Source organism: Dipodomys merriami, unplaced genomic scaffold (genome assembly GCF_024711535.1).
Source record: "Dipodomys merriami isolate MVZ:Mamm:240054 unplaced genomic scaffold, mDipMer1.0.p SCAF_227, whole genome shotgun sequence".
Lineage (NCBI taxonomy): Eukaryota > Metazoa > Chordata > Mammalia > Rodentia > Heteromyidae > Dipodomys > Dipodomys merriami.
In genome coordinates, this window is record NW_027203682.1 from 620,299 (window position 1) to 642,529 (window position 22,231).

At 38.9% G+C, this 22,231-nt stretch overlaps 1 long non-coding RNA gene across 1 annotated transcript; it reads left to right on the forward strand.

The window, feature by feature from the left end:
• Positions 1-956: 956 nt before the first annotated feature.
• Positions 957-6,243, forward strand: LOC138835074 (uncharacterized). The gene is made up of 5 exons (XR_011374415.1): positions 957-1,012; positions 2,532-2,613; positions 4,538-4,726; positions 5,621-5,737; positions 6,037-6,243. It is a non-coding gene; the product is annotated as an uncharacterized lncRNA (long non-coding RNA).
• The last annotated feature ends 15,988 nt before the right edge of the window (positions 6,244-22,231 follow it).

The following is a 22,231-nucleotide window of genomic DNA, read 5'->3' on the forward strand; positions in this document are numbered from 1 at the left end:
CCAATCATGGGATGCTTTGTGTTATGCGTTAATCTTGTGGTTTTTGCCCTTAAAAAAGGGCTTGTAACCACTTCTCGGGGCTCCCTGTCTGCTCGGGCCAGAGAGTCCGTTTGTGCAAACGTCAAATAAACTCCTCTTGCTTATTGCATGTCCCGGCCTGGAGTCTGAGTTTCTGGGGCGCACTCCCGTTGATGAAAGTATCCCAGGAGTCTGGGGTCTTTCAAAAACATTAAGCATGCCAAACCATGGGTTTCCATTGTCCTAGTAGAAGTTTTGCATTCTAGGATCTTCCTTCTAGGTAAGTCTATTCTTGGGCCCTCATATGCATATACTCACAGAAGTGAATGTCTCACAAACCATGGAACATAGTTGGCCAATGATGATTAGCTCACACAGAGACTCAAGAAGTTTGGTTCTGTAGCCTTTCTGAGAGGCCTTGGACTAGGTACTGTGGGCAACATTGACAGTAATTCCTCAGAGCAATACCACTGGCAGCAAGTGAGCCCTGACTACTACTTAGCCCTTACTTGTTCTCCCTCGGGTATGAACACATGAACAAACCCAGTTTAGCTTATTGCACAGTGTCCTCATCAATGAAATCATTTTGAGCCTAGGAGAAACTCTCCATTTGAAAAGCAGTACACATAAGAAGCAGATGATGGGCCACACTCAAATGCTTCAGGAGAACAGAGTGTAAGGGTGTCTACACAGTTGGGAAATAGGATTCTGAGGGGTAGGAAGGGATGATTTTAGATAGCAAACTTAGAAGTAATTATACGAATTCCTAACCTAACTTTCTTCTGCCCCTCAGATTCAATTCAGGAAGTGGTGGAATGTTTATAATCACAAAGTGGAGTTTTTAATCCCAGGCCCAAACTTTAGGTGTTCTTGTTACGTCTTCACACCTGCCACTGATGTAAACAGTCAGAAGGGCAAAGGGGAAGGGACCCCCTGCACAGGAATATAAATGGAGCTTACAAGCCACTGCAATCTCTGACTTTCTATGTTGAAGGTAAGATAAAAGGCAGTTTGAGTTTCTAAGAACTCAGTTTCTAGGCTACATGGCTCCTTCAGAACTTCTTTCCCTCCTCCTGTGTTTTGAGAGCAACAGTTAGTACAGTACTTCTGTCTCTTAGGGGCAATCTTTCTCTTCACACAATGCTTAAAGTAGACAATAGGTGGAAGCTGCCATTAAATAAAAAAAGTATGAAATCAGGCTGGGAAGATGGCTCAGTGGTAGAGCGCTTGCCTTGCATGCATGAGGCCCTGGGTTCAATTACTCAGCACCACATAAGCAAAAAGAAAAAAGCCGGAAGTGGCGCTGTGGCTCAAGTGGTAGAGTACGAGCCTTGAGTTGAAGAGCTGAGGGACAGTGCCCAGGCCCAGAATTCAGGCCCCAGGACCGGACCGTGCCCCTCCCCAAAAAAGTATGAAATAGCACACAGTGAGTGCTTCCCCTGAATTCCTGGACCTAACAATCTCTCATTTCTGCAAGGCAAGCACTCTACCACTGAGCCACCTTCCCAGCCCCCAATTTCTCATTTCTGAAGAAAAAATGATTATGGGTGAGTACTAACAGCCTCCATTGCATGGTGAGCTTAGAACACTTTTCCCAAGGCAGGTTCTGTCCAGGTATTAGGATGGATGAGATCTACTGGATCAATGAACTTACAGACAATGCAAGACAGAAAAGTCTAAGAGACTGAGTCTCAAAAGAAGAAACTGGACCAAGGAGAGAAAACTTATCATTGCTGGAAATGGAGAAATTCAGAGACTGTTTCTCTGAATACAGACAGGGTAAAATTATAACAAAGTTCTAAGTTGTGGCTCATTAGTAGAAACTATCAAGTCAACCTCATTAAAGCTAAAAATAAAACTTATAAAAATAAAAAAACTATTTGGATTTCAGTACTAACATCTATTTTAAGTTGTGTGTGTGTGTGTGTGTGTGTGTGTGTGTGTGTGTGTGTGTGTGTGTGTGTGTGTGTGTGGAGTCTGAGTTTATGTATGGGACAGCATTGGTTCTTAAAAATCACAATATTGACGCTGTCCTTTAGGTTTCCAATTGAAGTCTGGTGGTGTTCTAGCTCTACCAGTTGAAACACACAATTCTCAATTTCTTCTGATTAACTGCAGATAAACATGTAATGGATATGTCAAGCTGGGTTGGTTTCAGTTCTACTCTGTCGATATTATGTTCACAATGAACTATACCACTGTGGACAGGGACAGGAGGGAAAATCAGAGACAGAGAGCAAATGAAGGGATGAGATTGTCAAACCAGAAATGAACTCAATACCTAATTTACAAAATTAAAAATCTAGGTTGATGATTCTCTCCTCCAGGTTTTGTAGGTGCCCTTAAGGCCCATCGATGGAGATTTTGAAGGTTAACTTATATGATAATTAATATAGAGCCAGAATCTCTTAAGAAATTTTATGAAAAGCATTTCATTCTTAGTACTGGTTTCTCTTTGAGTGGTGATTCTATATGTTGTTGGCAGAGCTAATTCTTTTTCTTCTTGTCTTTAGTACTTGTCAGGTGTTGAAATCCTTCTTAAAGCTTTGCAACAGAAGTCTGCTATATCTTGGCACCCTGCCCCTAACTAAAATGGTAATCAACGTTTGAAATTAATGTACTTGATATGAGTTTTATTTATTTATTTAATTTGTTTTTGGTGGTGAACTCTGGGCCTGGTCGCTGTCCTTCAGCCCTTCAGCTCAAGATTAGTGCTCTACCACTTGAGCCTCAGTACCTCTTCTAGCTTTTCTGCTTAGGTGGTGCTGCAGAATCAAACCCAGGGTCTCGTGCATTCAAGATAAGCTGTCTACCACCAATCCACCTTTTCAGCCCTTAGGAGTGGTATTTTTGTGCACGGATCTATCAAGCAAATCTATTTACCAAATGTGTTTATTTGCCACTATACATATTCAAAATTATGAATTATCTGATATTTTAATGAATAAAACTGTTATCATTGTTACCAGAAATTGTTTGTCTCCTCATGCTGTAAACATGGAGGAGGCATTTTAAACTAAAACTACAAAATAAATTTTAAGATCTTGGTGTTAACAAATGTGTCCAGGTGTTGTTACATTAAACAGAGAATTCAAAATGGTTTTTCTTCATGAATACAGAGATCAAAGTTCTTATAATATTTTTTTCAAAATGCAAATTAAAGGGAAAATCAGTCAGGAGGTAAAATTTATATTGAATGTAAATTTTTAAAGAGGAAAAGAAGATCCTAGATGGCAGACTAAAGACAAAGCAACATCAGGGCCCTATATGCTCAATACTAAATAAGAAGCTTTAATTGAAAAATTCAGCTGGAATGTGAGCATCAGGCAAAGGCAAGCAATCAGAGCCTACCACCAACAAAGAAACACCATAATGTATATCTCAGAAAAAGGAAACAAGTTCAGACCAGGGCTCAACATCCTTATCCTTGATTTCAATGATACACATACACCCCCCCTACACACACACAGAAACACTCACTCACACACACACACACACACACACACAAACACACACACACACACACACAAGAATGTATGCAACAGCTCAACCTACTCACATCCATTCAACATGAATCAAAGATCTTCCTGTAATATTTGAAACTTTAAAAGTTTCAAGTCTTGTAAATAATTGATAACAGATGCATAAGCAATTATTTTCTGAATAGCATCTGCTATGAAAATGAGAGTTCATGATTGTTATAACTACTTAAACATCTCTGAATCTCAAAAGAATTAAACTAGAGACAATCCGAATTTGGGGACTATATTTCTACCAGCTCTTCTGCAAAGGCTTAATAAGAAGTTATGAAATCTAAACTTAAATACCAAATCAATACAATTAATAATTGTGTAAGTGAAGTGAAAGACACTGATCAGAGACCTATGCTGTCTCCAGTTCTCAGCCAGCTGCACACTGTGGCACCTTTGATTCTGCAGGGCCTGGCCCACAGTTGTATCCCCAGAGCAGTGATCCTGCTGGGGTTGGGGCTGGGAGATTTGTGGAGAGGAGGGGTGGCCACGGGGGAGGCCAAGCTGGGATTGGGGATGGTGGTGGTAGGGAGAGGATGGGAGGCCCTGGCAGAGGCTGGTGAAGGGAGGAAGGAGGCAGTAGCCCGGTGGCTCAGGAAGCAGCAACTGCAAAGGCAGCTGGGTTCTGGGGAGTGTCTGTGAGGTGCAGAGTTTGGCCCCTGGGGTCTGGTGGCTGGGTGAGGAGAGGAAGGAGTCTCAAATCCCACCTAAACAGACAATGAGAAATGAGACAACCAGTGGCTGAAGAATTACAAGAAGAAAGGCAGGGACTTGGGACTTGTAGGTAAACTCTGGGGGCGGGGAGGACAGCAGTGTTGGACAAGTGGTAGTCATGCCTCTCTGGAGGCTGTGGGCTTGGCCTCACTCTTGCCTTGAAGCAGGCACCGTATAATTCTGCCTGGAATCTTTAATAGTAGCTTAGTTTAACCTTAAAGTCTAATTTATTTGCTTTGCTTTTTTTTTTTTTTTTTTTTTTTTTTTGCTTACAGTAATAGAAGAATTGGTGGGACAATCTGAAAGGATCTCTGGCTTCTTATTTTCTCATCACCCTGAGCTACAACCTGTGTGCTACCAGCTTAGATGATGGGACTTTGAAATTCTGGAAAGCAGATGCACATCATAAGGCCCCATGGCTTTGGGATTTCTCACATTCTTTTTAAAATGTAATTGTTACTAAGGTGTGTACAGTGATTTCACAATTCATGTAATGTGTACACTTGTCTTGTAGACAATGCCATCCTTTCCTGAGCTTTTTCCCAGTTTCTGTTTTTTTTGTTGTTGTTGTTGATTGTTTTTGTTTTTGTTCCTGACCTTCAGCTTGAACTCAGGATTGGGTGTTGCCCCTGAGTTTTTTGTAATCAAGGCTACTTTACCTCTGGAGCCCCAGCTCCTTTTATGGCTTTTTGGTTGTTAATTGGAGAGAAGAGTCTCAGAGATTTTCTCACTCCATCTGGTTTTGAACTGAGATCATCATCAGCCTCCTGAGTAGCTAGTATTCTAGGCCTGAGTCCCCAGTGTCCAGCTACTAAAGTGTTGGTTTCATCCTTCCCTGTTTGTGTTACAACTTTCCTTAACTCTTGGCACTAATACTACATATTGCTTGGCTCAAATCTGAATAAGTGGAACATGCTGTATTTTGAGGAAGGCAGGAATAGGAAACTGTAGGCCATAGGGACATATAAGCTAAACAAATCATTGGGAACATGGCATAAAGACAAATAAGTTTATTGCCAGTTGACTGTGTCATGTCTTTACTGTTAATTCTGCATGGCCTGTGGATGATGTTATACGTATCCAAATGGTCATTGGCAGAAATAAGGTTTCTCATCCTGTTCTATAAACAAAACAAAAACCAACCAAAAAATACTACCTATGAGTCCAGCAATTTCCTCTAATTAGAGATCAGTATGCCCTAGTTTATGAAAAAATATCCATTATTCAAGTGCTGCTACTTTTTCTAACCACAAATATAATGAAATATGTAGTTGTCTGTAGAATTGCGTATGAACACCATCATTTTAATTCACAAAAAATTCAGACATTTAAATGTTTATTTATCTATTTTTTGTCAGATGTGGGGCTTGAACTCAGTGCCTGGGCACTGTCTGTGAGACTCTGTGCTCAACATAGTTAGCACTCTACCAATTGAGCCACAGAGACACTTCTGACTTCTGAGTTGTTAATTGGAGGTAAGAGTCTTATGGGTTTTTTTCTTCCTGAGCTGACTTAGAACTGTGATCCTCAGATCTCAGCATCCTGAGTAGCTGGGATTACAGGAATGAGCCACTGGCACCTGGCTTCAATAGTCATTTTTAAAATGATGAACTGCTTGGTGCCTCTGGCTCACATATATAATCCTAGCTATAGTTAGGATTACAGGTATGAGAAACAAACACTAGGTGTGTGTTGTTCATGATGGTTTATATTGGCATGTTTTGATATTGTTTGTTTCTTATACTACATTGCTCTTATTTTTATTTTCACCTAGGTGGGGGTGATAGGTACTAGCCAGTGTTGAACCTTCTTTGGTTGAGATGGAGCCATGTGGAAGTTCTTGCCTATGGCATGAAATTGAAATCCTCCAGCTCTCAGCTCCCAATGAACCTGGGATGATAGATGTATTCCATCACGCAGAGCCAGTGGTTGGGGAGCATTGCAGAAAAAACTACACTGGTCTTGAACTGATGTCCCAAATAGCTAGCTTTACAGGCATATGCCTTCAAAACCTTGTTGTATTCAATTTCACTTTGAAGTAGTGTTTGTACATACTTAGAGAGTACAATGATAACACACTACATGTTTAATATATAGAAGTCAATACAATTAGCAGGTTAATCTCCTAAAACATTGAAGCTAATGTATTTTGGTAACCTCCTGACTGTGCTAGTTATTTTAGAATATACCATAAACATGAATACAATGATGATGTGAACTAGAAGATTGAAAGTTTATAGAGATTGAGACAAGTTAGACTATGTGTAGTAAATATATATTTATCCATTGCTGCTCTGAAGTACATTATCATATATTCACTGTGACAATACCATCATATATTCACCATGACAATAATTTTCTTGCAGTGTAGAATTTTCCATTTCATAATCTGCCATCTTTTATCTTTTTTACATTCTCCTTATAAGTATGAATGCTTTCTTGTTTCTTATAATGTTTTGAAATTATTTTAAGATGGAATTAAAATTCGTTGAGTCTACTGTAATTATCTCATTTTGTTTGGTTTTGTGATGCTAAACATTAAGACCAAGGGTGCCTGAAAGTGATGCCAGCAGACTATATCACTAAATTTTATTCTAATTACCTCTTATTATTGTATTTTGATATAGGGTTTTATTGTTGCTGTTTAATAATATAGAGTGTGGTGAAGGTGGACTGAAACTTGCAACCCCACTGCCTCCAATAACAATGCTTTCTTACTAGGATCTGGAAGCACATAATTATCACTCTAGCTAACAGGAGGTTGAGACCTGAGATTTACTTCAGACAGCCTGAACAGGGAATTTTATGAGTCTCTCCTCTCCAGTTCAGTACAGAAAACTTGCAGTGAAACTGTAGCACAATTGGTAGGGCACTACACGCAAGGAAAAAACACTCGGGATTGTCATATAGCCCCTGAGAACAAGCCCTAAAACACACATATGCACAGACACACATTCACCCACATACACACACACTCTCACACACATGTACACAAACAAAATTGCAGGCAATGTTGTACCTTAAATTCTTATCCAGGGGTTGGACAACAGTCCACTTATTTGTGAAGGTTTTCCTTGATTATTTTGAAGGAGGAAGATAGTTCATGGGACACAGATGACAAGACTTTAGTGAGGAATACTTTATAAATGACTAGCTTATAAAAAGAACAGGAGCACAGCTTTTATCTTTAAATAGTACATTCCTTCAACTATAGTATTTTTAAATAATAATCATTGAATTATGAGAAGACAATGCAGCACCTCTTCCCTTCTCCCCTTCCCCTCTGTCATAAAATATGACAAAATTATCAAAAATAGTCTTTTATCTTACAAGAATGAACACTTGTAAAAATGTCTGACTATATGTGTAATGTTTGTTTTTCAATACTTGTTTGATTTTCCCACCTCTAAGTACTTGCCTTTTTCCCAGATGACAGCACACAGGGGCATCAAGAGCAAACAGATTAGGAAACAAAAACCTTACAATGTCCTAGGAAGTAGATGTCAAAAATAGATGCAAGAAGCACATGACAGGCTGAGAGGGCCATGAGACCCAAAATGATTTGTGCATTATGAGAGAAATAGTGACAAATACGGCTTGGATCTGACCTAGGAAGGGCTCCTTGAGGCTGAGACCATGCCTGTATCTAGGCTTAGCTGAGGATGTTGGGAATTGACAATGTCCACATGTGGATATAGTGATGTGAGAGGGGAGATTTCAGTCTCCAGTTTGTCTTTGGGATGGTCTTATGTGACCAAACAGCTTAGATCATTGGGCTCTGAGAAATGACACTACCTACCTCACAATGGAATAGAATATAGAACTATGAGAGCCAAGCAACTGTAACTGACATTCAGCTCAAGCCAGCTCACTTGGCCTGTGGTGCAGGAACAAGAAAGATGTTCTTGTGTTGTTTTCAAAGTTCAAGAGACTCAGCTCTCAGGCATGAGAGGTATGAGTGCCTCACTCAATGCTGCAGACTTTGGATCAGTGCCAAATCACGAATCCAATGTCTCAGGCCTTTTTTATAAGAAGAAACCAAGGGAATCATAAGGCAACTCAGGCAAGTATAACTATAACAGGAAACCTATCTAATCTCATCCAGCCCACATTAGAAACTTCTTCTTGTGTGCTTTTATATGTGTATACTGAGAAAATATTTACTGTGTACTTTTCAATCCACTCTATTACAATTACTCAATTTGAAGGGTACTCCCACTTTCACATTTCAAAGATCCATTCTTTTTACCACCTCAGTGTGACAATGAATCAGCCCAAACCCTGAATGTGCCTTATAACATATGGATCCTGGACTCAGGCTTGCTGGAAATGCTGGTAATGGACCTGGTCCCTGACTACCAGAAAGGTGATCCCTTCTATGTTGGAAACTTCCTCTACCACTATAGAGAGTGGGGGACAATGGAGCAGTTGCTGGATATTCTGTTTAAAAAGTGAATGTTCCTAAGCCAGGTGCCAGTGGATCATGCCTGTAATCCTAGCTACTCAGGAGGCTGAGATCTGAGGACCGTAGTTCAAAGCCAGCCTTGACAGGAAAGTCCATGAGACTCTTATGTCCAATAAACGACTAGAAAACCGGAAGTGGCGCTGTGGCTCAAGTGGGTGAATGATAGCCTTTAACTGAAGAGCTAAAGGATATCACCCAAGCCCAGAGTTCAAGCCCCACAACCAACAAAAAAAAGTGAGTGTTCCTCTTTCAAACTCAGGGTTGATGAGACCCCCTGGCAGAGTATTGGTATACTTGGCACCTTTCTGAGACTGTTTCACTGGAGTCTGATCAAGGAGCTTGGCTAGAGACGAAGAAGTACACTCTCTGGCTAATTCCTTAGGACTGGGCTGCCAGAGCATTTCATTTGCCTCAGAAGCTAGTGGAGCCTTAGCAATTTGCTTGCTGAGAGACCAGCATTAAAGGAATGAGCCCGTGGCATCCAACGTCCACCCTCACCTAGAAAATCACTATCTTGGAGGCCTTTGAAGGAATATAGACAGAAGAAAGGATGCAACTGAAACTTGAATTGGGGGCTTGAGTGCTGTCCCATTTGTAACACTCTACCATTTGAGCCCCAGGTCCAGTTCTGGCCTTTGGCTGGTTAATTGAAGATTAGTGTCTTTGGAATTTTACAAACTAGACTGCGTTCAAACTGTGATTAGTAGAATTAGAGGCATGAGTCATTGTGCATTTATTTGGACAGATGCATATAAGCATCCTCACAGAATTTGCATGAAATTGTGTAAACATATCTCCACTTTTTGTCTGTCATGTTTACATTACCATGTGGGTCTTAGCCAGTCCCATGTGTGTCCTGTTAGTTCAGAAAAGGAGAAGCATAGAGTTAACTTCCTTCTCTCCTTCCATTGGTACAGATCCTACTACCATAACTGGAAGATGAACAAGTGAAGAAGTAAGTGGATGTTGGCACAAAAAGAAGTTCTGTCCTTGAAAACTGGGTATCTTTGAGGTTTCCGAATCAAAGCAACTTTCTTCTTTGCACACAAGTTGTGATTTTCACCAAGGGGTTGAGTCTTGGCACTTCAGTGCATAGCAGATTACACAGTTGTGGATGTGGTTGTGGTTTGGGACTCTCATGGAAGACAGGGAGGGCTGTGTATAGCAAGTCAGATTCAGTGGGGAAACAACTTTCTCTTCCTATCACAGGGAGAATTTTAGAGAATTATATTTAAGAAATTTCTAGAAGTGATATTTTGAGGACCACCCTGCTTGCAGAAGTCTCTTCCCACTTCCCAACCTGCAAGTCCTGCAGAAAGAAGCTCTAGTACAAGGCTCAGGATGAGGAGGGTGGAATTTCATATTCCTTGTCACCAAACTGCCCACAGCATCGTTTATTCCATCCTCCTTATGTGGATGGACTTCTACCCTGATGATTTCTATGAACCCAAGAACCATTGCACCCTAAAAGAACTTACACAGTATGTCAAGCTCAACATGCCCTCTTCAGACCTGCTCTTCCACTTACATATTCTTCTGGACCAGCTGGAGGAACACATGACCCATGAGACCAAGAAAAAGAGGAAGAAGTCCTTGTTTCAATGCCTCAGAGCTTGTGAGTAGGAATGGAACCTGGGTCTCTAGAGATGGGCCTGATTGGCCAACAGCCCTTAGTACTCTCCAGCTTGGCAAAATGTCCTTTTATGGATATTCTTTGCCGGTAATATGTTCTCTTTTTGAAAGAACTTGGAAGTATACATTCAGAAATACCCTACCTTCCCATCAGTGTTCAGCAGTCCAAACTCAAGTTCTACAGCTTCCCCCATTAGATCCTCATGGAAGTTTAGTCACACCTTAACTTCTAGAGTCTACTTTAAGAATCTTGTACCTATTTCCATTCTCAGGTTTGCATCAACATAGAGCAGCTCCTGCAGAACTACAGATAAATAACCTTCAGTGATGTAGTCTATGGGGACTGATGGAGATCAGAAGCCATCACTAATCTCCAGAAAGCATGTGAACATAGAGTTTTTTTTTTTTAATTTGTAGAAAGGCCCAAGCAGGTTTTGAGTCCTATGGACATCCCACATGTGATGCAGGTGTACCTGCACCAAGGAAGAAGACGATCCAGAATGTCTTCCATTGATGTTCACAATCCAGCTAGATCAGCTCCAAACCAGTCAAAAAGAACACTTCTTGGTGTGCAGGGTAAATGTGTGCTAATGGAAAATGACCACAGTCTATGTTCAGTGAAACCAATAAGTGAGGTCCAAAATCTAGATTCAGTTGAAGAAAAGGAATCTTTCCTCAAAGAATACCCAGACCAATCTGTCCTCCTGCAGGGGATCCAATTTCCAATTGAGAAATTAGAATCTGTCCCTCTCTGGACTCAGGAAGAAAATCCTGTCTTTAATGAGGAAGTAGATCCCTTTGAGGACTCCGAGGCAGAATTTCTGCTGAAGGCAACTTAGAGGCCAATCTAGATTTAGAGATTCCTTTCCCTCTTCCTGGGAAAATCTTTATTTTTCTTTTTGTCCTGATTGTTGTAAAAGGTTCATTCTATTTATTTTTCTAACTTTATTAAAATGTCAATGTTTTTGATATATTCTAAAATTCATGAATCCTAAATATGTTTCTTTTTAAACCTACAATCTGAAACATCGTGCATACATGTTCTGGGGGGGGGGAACAGAGAGTGACAGGGGGCTGTACAAGACAGCCTACTGCATATAATGGGAACTGTTAAATGTACAGGGAGTGGCAATGAAGCAGGTCATGACTGCATGGGGTGATAAGGTGGCTACAAAAGGTCTAGGACATAGCAGATCAGATGTCCTAAAAATCTATTCTGTCAATTGTGACAAATGCCACAATACTTATAGTGGTCTGTGGGATGCTCTTCCAACAGTGAGTTTAAATCTGTATACATCTTCATTGTGCTTTGGGTAAATATGGAAGAAAAATTTGACTCCAGTAATATAAAATATTTGACAAATGAAAATATTTGACAAAATATATAGAAAATATGTATACTGGAAAGTAAAAGCCATCATCAATAGAAGAAAGAAAGTTTACATAGATGAAAAAACACAAAATCAGGAAGAAAAGAAACCACAATTAAATTAGTTATATGTTAATATGTGTTATATTCTTTATGTTATATATAGTATATTATATAATATATAAGATTGAATATGATTTTTCAAACTACAAAGGCATTTAAATTTTTAGTCTAGTATTTTTTTCACAAAACATTAATGTAAAATATTATTGGGGATAGTAGGGATATAATTTGATTATAATTATATGAATATATATTTGTGCATTTCTAGATATAACATTGATTAAAAATAGATGAATAATTATATACATATATTTGTATATATCTGTCTAGGAAGTGAATATAATGAAACTGACTACAGTATGTATATAAAAGCAGCTATGAGTTGAGGCCATGAGACTCAATCCTGTAATCCCAATGATATGGGAAGCTGGGTTCTGAGTTTTAATCTCTCTTACCCCCTTGGCCTTAGATTTTCTGAGGAGGCCTGGGCCTTTCAGTGTAACAAAGAGACACATATGCAGTGGGATCACACTCCCTGACCCCAGAGGAAAGTCAGTAGAAATCAGGACAAGCCTCTTATGTTATGACAGTCTATTCAGTTCCTGTACCAAGATGGCCATCTGTAGAACATAAGATGGAAAGTTGGCATTCCCTCCAAAAGGGTCTAAAAAGAGCCTTCTGAACTATAGTATCTGACAATACTGAATTAAACCTTATTTCCCTTCCCAAGCTGCAAACACATAGAAATATAGCAAGGGCTCAAGAGAGATGGGCAAAGATTTACAAATACATAAATTTACTCTGTTTTAGTAATTCAATGAAAGTCATCAAAGGCATGTCTTTAATTTTTCTTTTTTCTTTTTAAAAGGAAATGGAAACATACTCTGAGTGTATCAGGAACTGGGTGACAGTTTGGTTGCTGAATTGTTGAATGCACTCCTGAGCAAAGGAGACACATATATTGGGGAAATTGTGTGGGGTTGGGTGTCCTCACACAGCTTTACAAAACAATAGCCATAACTTCTATGATGTCACAGTCACCTTTGCCATAGCAGCAAATAAGTGTCAAACACTGATTTTTCCCTGAAGTAGACTCAACACCACCAAATGGCACAAAGAATAAGAGGGAATGATTACTAGCCACCAGACTTCAGCTTGAGAAGCTGTCCTGACCAGAAGCTATGATTAATTGAGCTGGAGAAGGCTAATCTCCATGTAAGGCTCCTGAGCACTAAGGACTAGGCACTATTACAGGTATTGGAGAAACAGAAGTGAATATGGCTCTCTCCTCACCAATTTCATGCTTAAAAGAAAACCAGAAATCATAATGATACTTTCTGTAAATCAGAGACACGAAATTGGTGGTTTTGTGGCAACAACTTCACATTGGGGATGGGGAGAGACATCCCTAAAGAGGAGATAGTTGATATGAGAGCCATCATCCAGGCAATTATCTAGGAGCAAGTTTTCTTTCTTTATTTCTTTTTTTGGGTCCGTTCGTGGGGCCTGATCTCTGGGCCTGGGCGCTGTCCCTCAGCTCTTCAGCTCAAGGCTCTACCACTTGAGACACAGCGCCACTTCCAGCTTTTTTCTTTTTGCTCATGTGGTGCTGAGGAATTGAACCCAGGGCCTCATGCATGCAAGGCAAGTGCTCTACCACTGAGCCACCTTCCCAGCCCTAGGAGCAGGTTTTCCAGGCAGTAAGAACAGTAAGTACATCCCCCATTGATGGGAATGGACCTGACTTGCTTCAGAAAAGGAAAACAGCACTGACATGCTTGCTTGTGAAATAAGAATGGAAGGGTACAATGAAGAAAAGAGAAATCAGAAATGAAGATAGAAATAAATTAGATATTTATTGGATGCTGCAGGTTACAAGAAGAAAAGTTATGATTTTAGTTTAAATCTGACGTGACCCACTGGAACCAAAGTAGTCAAACATATGGGTCTCTGGTGTCTCATAACTGGAATCCTAGTTACTCAGGAGGCTGATATCTGAGATTCAGGTTTGAAGCAAGCCCAAAGGAAATTTGGTAAGACTGATCTCCAATTAAACACCAAAAATATGGACATGAAGCTGTGATTCAGCTGGTAGAGCACTAGCCTTGAGGAAAAAACTAAGGGACAGCACTCAGGCCCCAGGTCCAAATCCAAGGACTTCGCAAAACAAAGAAGCCAACAAATAAATTTTGGTGCTGTCATTCATCATTTAGCATTCTAGTTCAATATATTTAGTATTAGCCTTGGAATTATATCCTTAGCAAATGCTCTCCCGGATATTTTGCTTCATTACCAGTTTTCAAAGTCCTGGCATCACCACTGTCTCCTCCCAGTTAACATAGCAGTGTACCACTAGAAATTTGAAGATTTATTTTATTAATCACAAGAATTCTTATCATCTATCCACATACATGAAATGAATAGTAGCCACATTCCACTACTCTGAATATTTTTAATCCCCCTTTGAGTTAATTACCATTAAGGCTTAAAAACTCTAGAGTGGTTATCAAATTAATTCAACAGTCATCATTCTTCCACCCAATCTTGTAACATAAGTTTATAAAACTAGAGAGTATATGAAAGTGTACACATGATACCTTCTAACTATAATACTCTCAAGAAGTAGGGTTTTACAGAAACATCCTGATTGCATTGCCAAAGCAAAGGATAAGAGATTTAATTAAGCTACCTAACATCTCAGAAGGAAAATGCTATTGGCTTTAGAACAAATTCATTAGCCTGGAACTGAGGAAATTAGTTTCAGAAATGCCAGAGGCAAAGGGTATTATTCAAATCACCTTATCATGAGGCACAAGCAGCCTGTCTAGATCAAACTTCAAGGAAAAAAAGGGATGAATGAAAAGCAATTAATGCTTCTAAAACAAGCCAGTTGGTGGTGGTTCATGCTTTTTATCCTAGATACTTAGAAATCTAAAATGAAAGGATCTCAATTCAAAGACTGGCCAGGAAGAAAACCTTCCTCTCTGCAACCAGCAGATAGGAAGCATCAGCTCTGGGCCTGAAGCCCAGCAGGATGACCTCTGCCCACAGACATCCAGACACACAAGACCACCCGCATCTAAAATATTATCAAATACATTCAAATAGTATCTTCTGTTTGGGAGATAACATTTAAAAGATGCATCAAAAACATTTCACTGAGTTCCAGTTAAAAAAGGAAGAGTGAAAGTGGAAATATGTACTCACTCACTGAAAGCTAAGTCACTGACTAGAATGATGTTAATAGGGCTAGAGGCCTATTTGGTAACTTATTCATTCAACCATCTTTCCTCACAACTTGTCAGTCAGCCTGAATAGTGAGATTTTTGGTTTTTTGTTTTTATTTTTTGTGCACATATTGTACAGAGGGGTTACAATTACATGGGCAAGATAATGAGTACATTTCTTATCAAGCATTGCAGCCTCCTCCTTTGTTTACCCTTCATATGACTTCCCAGTCTCCCCTTGCTCCCCCAATCCCCCCCCCCGCACCAAAGTTGTAAAGTTCATTTTCGACATGACAACTTGTACTTTTCATTGTAGCAACAGGTCCACCTGTATTCTTTTTTTTTTTTTTTTTTGTCGGTCGTGGGGCTTGAACTCTGGGCCTGGGCGCTGTCCCTCAGCTCTTCAGCTCAAGGTGAGCGCTCTACCACTTGAGCTACAGCGCCACTTCTGGTTTTCTGGTGGTTTATTGGAAGTGGTTTTCTGGTGGTTTATTGGAGATAGGAGTCTCACTGTCTCTCCTGCCCGGGCTGGCTTTGAACCGTGATCCTCAGATCTCAGCCTCCTGAGTAGCTAGTATTACAGGCGTGAGCCACCAGTGCCCGGCTCCACCTGTATTCTTAAACGACTTGTTTTTCCCCATCTCCTCCACAAATTATACCGACATCAAATATAGTGAAAGCAGGGGTTAAACTGAGATTTTTGAATGAAATGTGTGTGAGCATGTAGCTTGTGAAAGAAGTAATGAAAAGCTAGGCACTGGAAGCTCAGGCCTGTAAAACTAGCTACTCAGAACGCTGAGATATGAGGAACTCAGTTCAAAGACAACTGAGCAAAAAAGACTCTTACCTCCTGTAAGATTAAATTAAAAGAAAGCTGAGCTGTGCTTCAACTGGTAGAGTGCTAGCATCACATACAAAAGCTAAGGGACAGTATTTAGGTCCTGAATTCACGCCCCATACTCAAAGCTCTCATACACAAAATAAGCATGTCAACACCACAGTATATGCATATGTTAGCAAGAGATGTAGATGAATGGGATGATGACATCATTTACCTCACCTTTAGTCTCAAGCATTCTGTGTAGCATAGCTCAGTGTGTGAAAAGCCCTAGTGTGTGAAAAGTCCTGTATATGCCTTTATCTGATTGGGAGAAGGGAAGGGAAATAACAAAATGCTGAAAGAAGTACAAAAGGTGACCCATTGCAACAATGATACTCACAGTACACTATGGCAGAAATTAACTTTACAATGTAAGGGGGGGAGTGGAGGGAAGGGACAGAGGGTGAAAAACACTGGAGTAGGTACCAATGTTCAATGAGAAGTGTTACTTAATCATGTAAATGTAACCCCTATGTACAGCATCTTTATAATAAAATTGATTTTTAGAAATATAAAAATTAAAAAAGGTTTTTTCATAAAAATCTCAAGCTGATACTAACAGAACTTCTGAGTTCATGTCAAAGTGTTTTTTTTAGGACTTTCAAGAAGCTAGTACTAAGTACATATAACCACAATTAAGTGATAATGAGAAAAGTAGTGCTTTTTATTGTATTATATAAATAAAGAAAAAATTTTTTTCATTTCTGTTTACATGGAATTCATGTTTGTGATCTGCATTGTTCCCAAGTCAGACTAATCTCTTGTCCTTAGCTTTCTTTGGTATGTATAGCCTGGACATGTAGTCTGAGGTAGAAGAATTATTCTTTGTTCAACTTGGAGGTCTAGCATAAAAGCCTTCCTCCCTGGGCAGGAGGAGGAGGAGGAGGAGGAGGAGGAAGTTAATAAAACCAAACCAGTGAGAGAGAAAAATTGAGAGAGCAAGGGAAGGAGTGACATTTCAAAAAAGAAATGTATCCTGACCTGACTTATATGACTGTAACCTCTGTGTAACTCACCTTGATAATAATAATAATACAAAAGAAAAAACAGAAATATAGTGCTGGAGGCATAACCCAAATGGAAGATCAGACTAATATGTATGTGATACCAAGTTCAAACCCCATCATCAATTTCCCCTTCAAAAAATGGCTCTTCTCATCACTTGTGCTTTCCCTAGCTTATGAAAGGGGGTGCAAACAGTTAAAGAGAGAGAAAGGTAATCTGTCAGGAACAGAACTGTACTTGCAATGAGCAGTACTTGCTAGAACACATGTTGACTAGAACACATGATGACTCTATGTTTTCTGAAATAAACAGACCTAGTTGGGCTTGAATACAGGCTCCACTGTATACTAGCTGGGGACTCAAAATTAACTAAACTCTCTGGATCTCAAATTCTTCACAGGTAAAGTGAGCATAACAATACTTATATCAAGGGATTATGAGATCTGGATGTCATCAAACATGGAGCGGGTTTTATTTTAGGTGTGTGTTCAACACTCAAACACTGCTGGAAGGAGTATAAACTGGCATGATGTTTACTATATTACTTAACAGTAATACAACAACTACTACAGACTCACTCCTGTAATCTTACTTACAAAAGGTTCTAAGCCTGAACAGGAAACTGGAGCAGACTCATCTCCAATGAGCTCTAAAAAAGCTTGAGGTGGAGTTTGGTTCAAGTGGTAGAGTGCTAGACTTAGCATAAACCTCAGGAACAGTGCCCAGACCCTTAGTTCAAGCCCTAGGACAAGCACACACACACACACACACACACACACACACACACACACACACACACACACACACACACACACACACACACACACACTAAATTTTGTATGTTCCTATCATCCCACTTAATAATACTTTCCCTCTTCCAAGTTCACCAGTTGTTGTTTTTTTTGTTTTAAAAGGGACTTGCTGTGTAGCTCAGACTGCTCTTAAACTTACAATCCTCCTGGGCGCTGGGATTACAGGCATGCCTACCATAATTGGCTTCACTCAGTAACTTTATTTATTATATTTTCTGCAAGAAATCCATTCCTACTTATGAAGATATATGGCTTAAAGCTGTTCACAGTAATATTCTACTGGACAAAATGTAAACAATATAGCTGGACATGGTAATATGCAACCACATGGTAATGCCAGCCAATACTCAGGAGAATAAGGAGTTGAGGAAAGCTTGGTCTACACTGCAGAACCTGGTCTCCAAGTGAAAGAAATTCTAAAAATATTAATCTACTATGAAGCACACAATATGTTAAATTTATGTAATGGAACAAATAGATCATTGTTAATGGAAATAAAATCTTGGCAGAAATTATAAATACATACATATGTATATATATTTAAATTTGGAGAAATAAAATTTCAAGTGGTATTATCTGAATCTTTCAGTCTACTTGTCACCTACCTATTTACCAACACATTGATTTCTGTTTAGTCTTCACAAAACACTGTTCTCTCACATTAGTACAAAAAATTGCAAAACAAAAAATACATTATCATAAATACAAATGTAGTTTAATCCCTACTATAAGAATTTGGAGAAAACTTGCATTCAGTTAATGGCATTGAATATTGTTCAAGAAGGGGAGTCTAGGAGAATGTTGACTCTGTGTGTGTGTGTGTGTGTGTGTGTGTGTGTGTGTGTTCCATGAGTAAATAATGGAGTTAGAAGTCGACCTATTATTCTTGCTTAGTCTTTTTGCTCAAAGCTGACATTACCACTTGAGCCACATCTCCACTTCTCGATTTTGGTTTCTTAATTGGAGAAATATCTCAGATTTTTCTGCATGGGATGATTTAAACCTGAATCCTCACTTTTTGACCTCTAAAGTAGCTAGGTTTTTAAAACATGAGCCACTGTTGGATAGCAACTACATTAACATTTTTGCATGTTTGATGAACTTTAAAGTAAAACATATATGTTACTTTTGAGAATGGCAGGAAAGAGTAATAAATGTCTAACAGAATTTAAAACATACAAAGCTGAGAATGGCAACTAGCTGAGAATAGGATGGAATAAATCAAAATTTCCTATAACAGTTTTCAGTCTGTGCACAGAAATGATTGCATTGTTGGAGGCCAAGGCCATCAGATAGCTGAGCTCCAGGTGGCTGCTATGCTCATGAGGCCAGCTAGTGCTATTCACAAGAATGTGATGTTGTTGGATGGCAAGGATCAGCTTCAAGTTCGGAACCTGGAATGTTTCTATTAATCTAGAAGGGGAAATATACCAGGACCCAATGACTGGGTATGTGGTTAGTGGTAGAATGCTGGCCTAGCATGCATGATACACTTGATTTGATTCCTCAGTATGATGTAAGCAGAAAAACTGGAAGTGGTGCTGTGGCTCAATTGGTAGTGTGCTAGCCTAGAGCAAGAGAAGTTTAGAGAGAGTGCCCAGGCCCTGATTTCAAGCCCCCAGGGCTGGCAAAATTAAAAACAAAAAGAAAAACAAAAACAAACCAACCAAGCACAAAATGCTGTTTGTTGAAATAAATATGTTGAAGAATTCTTTATGTTCACTAGAAAATTGTGCTGTTGGGCATTCATAATGAACTTTGTTATGAAAAATTAAAGTAAATTAATGAAATATTATCTGGCATTGTTCAGGGCATAGTGAGATCTAAAAATGATTGCTGCCTATGGTTACTTGACATAGCAACATTAGAGATACACTTGCCAGATTGTGATTTTTTTTTTCAGTATACAATTGTGGGATTTTTTTCTTTTTCAAAATAACTTTACTGCCGGGTGCCAGTGGCTCACACCTGTAATCCTAGCTACTAAGGAGGCTGAGAATTGAGGTTCTCTGTTCAAAGCCAGTCCAGGCAGGAAAGTCTGTGAGACCCTTATCTCCAACTAAAGGTTCAGAAAATGTGAAGTGGCACTGTTGCTCAAGTAGTAGAGTGCTAGCCTTGAGCTGCAGAGCTTAGGGACAATGCCCAGACCCAGAGTTCAAGCCCTACAGCCATCAAAAAATAATAATAGTAATAATATTAATTTTATTGTTACTATTAAGGTTTTATATATAAAGGCTACCATTTCATATGTTTGTTTCTTTGATAAAAGAAACGCATATCCATCTTCATTGCCAACAGTTGCTATATATTTATTCAAATACACACATACACACATACAAACACGTGTAGTATAAAGACCCAGGCAGTCTGCAAGGAAATATTTTAATAGGAATTCCATATAATATTGTCTGCTGAGATCTGACTTGAATTTATAGTAATATCTAGCTGCTTCCACCCCTGGACAAGTCATCATCACTGGTGAAGATGTTGCCATTTGAATTTAGAATGCCCCAGAAAGACCTGTGTTAAAGAAAAATGATTTACCATTTCCTGAGAATACCTGAATATTTCCTCTGGAGATTAAGTTCTTCAGAGTGAAACCCATGAGAACATAGACTCTCATCTTCTTTTATCTTTAATCATTCTAAGTCAAAAACTTTTCTCTTTGACATACTCTCCACTTTCACATTGTCTTGTCACAGGCCACCAAAGCAATAAAACCAACTGAACATACCCTGAAATCTTCGAACTTGTAAATCTGAGTAAGCTGCTTAATAAATGGACAATATCATTATTATGGTAGGTTATTAAGCTAACACAGAAGTCTAGTCTTTCTAACAATGTAGAATATATTAAAATGTGCTTCATTATAAAATATCTAACTCCATATTGTATTTTGTGTTTTTGTTTCTGCTAGTCCTAGGGCTTAAACTCAGGACCTGGATGGTTCTTTTGTTTTCTAGGCCAGAGCTTGACATACAATCTGAACTGAACTCCATTTCCCCTGGTGGTTAATTGGAGATGAGAATCTAATGAAGTTTCCTACTTAGGATGGCTTTGAACTGTGATCTTCGGATCTCAATCTCTTAACTAGCTAAGATTACATCCTTGAACTACCAGTGCCTAACCATGTTGCATATTTTGTGTAATTCCAATTTCCAGCATTGTGTAGATGCTCTTACTACAATATTTTTAAAAAAGTAACCCTGTTTCCATTGTATTTGATGATGGTATAATTTGTGTGTGTGTGGGGGGAAGGGAACAAACAAATTGTTTAAATAGGGATACAGATGGACCTATTGCAACAGTGAGATGTACAAGACGTTATGTAGAAAAATGAACTTTACAACTTTGGCACAGGAGTGGGGAGCGGGGTAGGGGAGATAGGTAGGGATGGTAAGGGGAAACAAAGGAGGAGGCAACAATGCTTGATAAGAAATATACTCATTACCTTGCCCATGTAATTGCAACCCCTCTTTATGGTATTTTCACAGTAAAAAAAACCTTAAAACATGGATATTTGTAAAGTTTATAATAAAGAATGTTCAGCCTTTACAAAATGTATGCAAAATCTATGCTAAACTATTGATATTTACTGTACCTTTCCTGCAATCAGTTTGATATAGTTTAATATTTGTCATGCCAAGTTTTTCTATATTCTACTGGAGATTTACTTTTTCATGTATGTATATATATGTATATGTACATGTATCTACCTATCTATCTATCTATCTATGTATCTATCTATCTATCTATCTATCTATCTATCTACATATCTATCTATTTATATCTATATATTCTGTATTCTCTCTCTATATATATATATTCCAATGTGGATAAATAGACTTGAAACTTTGCTTTGTTATTTTGTTCGGAAGCTGAAACTGGTCAGCTCATTCTGTGACAATATCTGTGCTCATTCTCATCATTCCTTTATTTACCACACAATCTGCCTTCTAAAACCAGCTTCATTTCCTAGGTAAGGTTACCAATCAGTCCAACCAATATACACCCAGAGGCTTTTAATAAAGCAAGCTTTAAGGAAGGAAGATAACATGAAGTGACAACTACAGAATTTCTACAGAGACCTGACATCGTTCACATTTCTGCCTTCCTTCTCTTCTCATACTTCAGAAAGCATTGACTAACCCTGTAAATATACTGCATTTATCACTTAAGGATCAGTGTTTTTTTTTCCAACCCGAAACCTTCTTTTCCATGATTTTTAACATAAACTTTTAGGACTTTTTTTGATTCTGATAGGATTCCATTGAAAACGAAGCCAAGTATATCAAGAAAGCCAATGTTTTCAACTCAGAGTACTAAACAAAAGAGGGAGAAAATGAAGGTTAGCTATATATGTTAAGCACAAATATAGGCAATATCAAGATATTTTGAAATTGTATATTTTTACTGGATAAAGTGGTTCAAACCTGTAATATTATCTGCCTGGAAAACATAGATTAGAGAATTCCAGTTCCAGGCAAGCACAGACAAACAAAGTTTCAGAAACTCT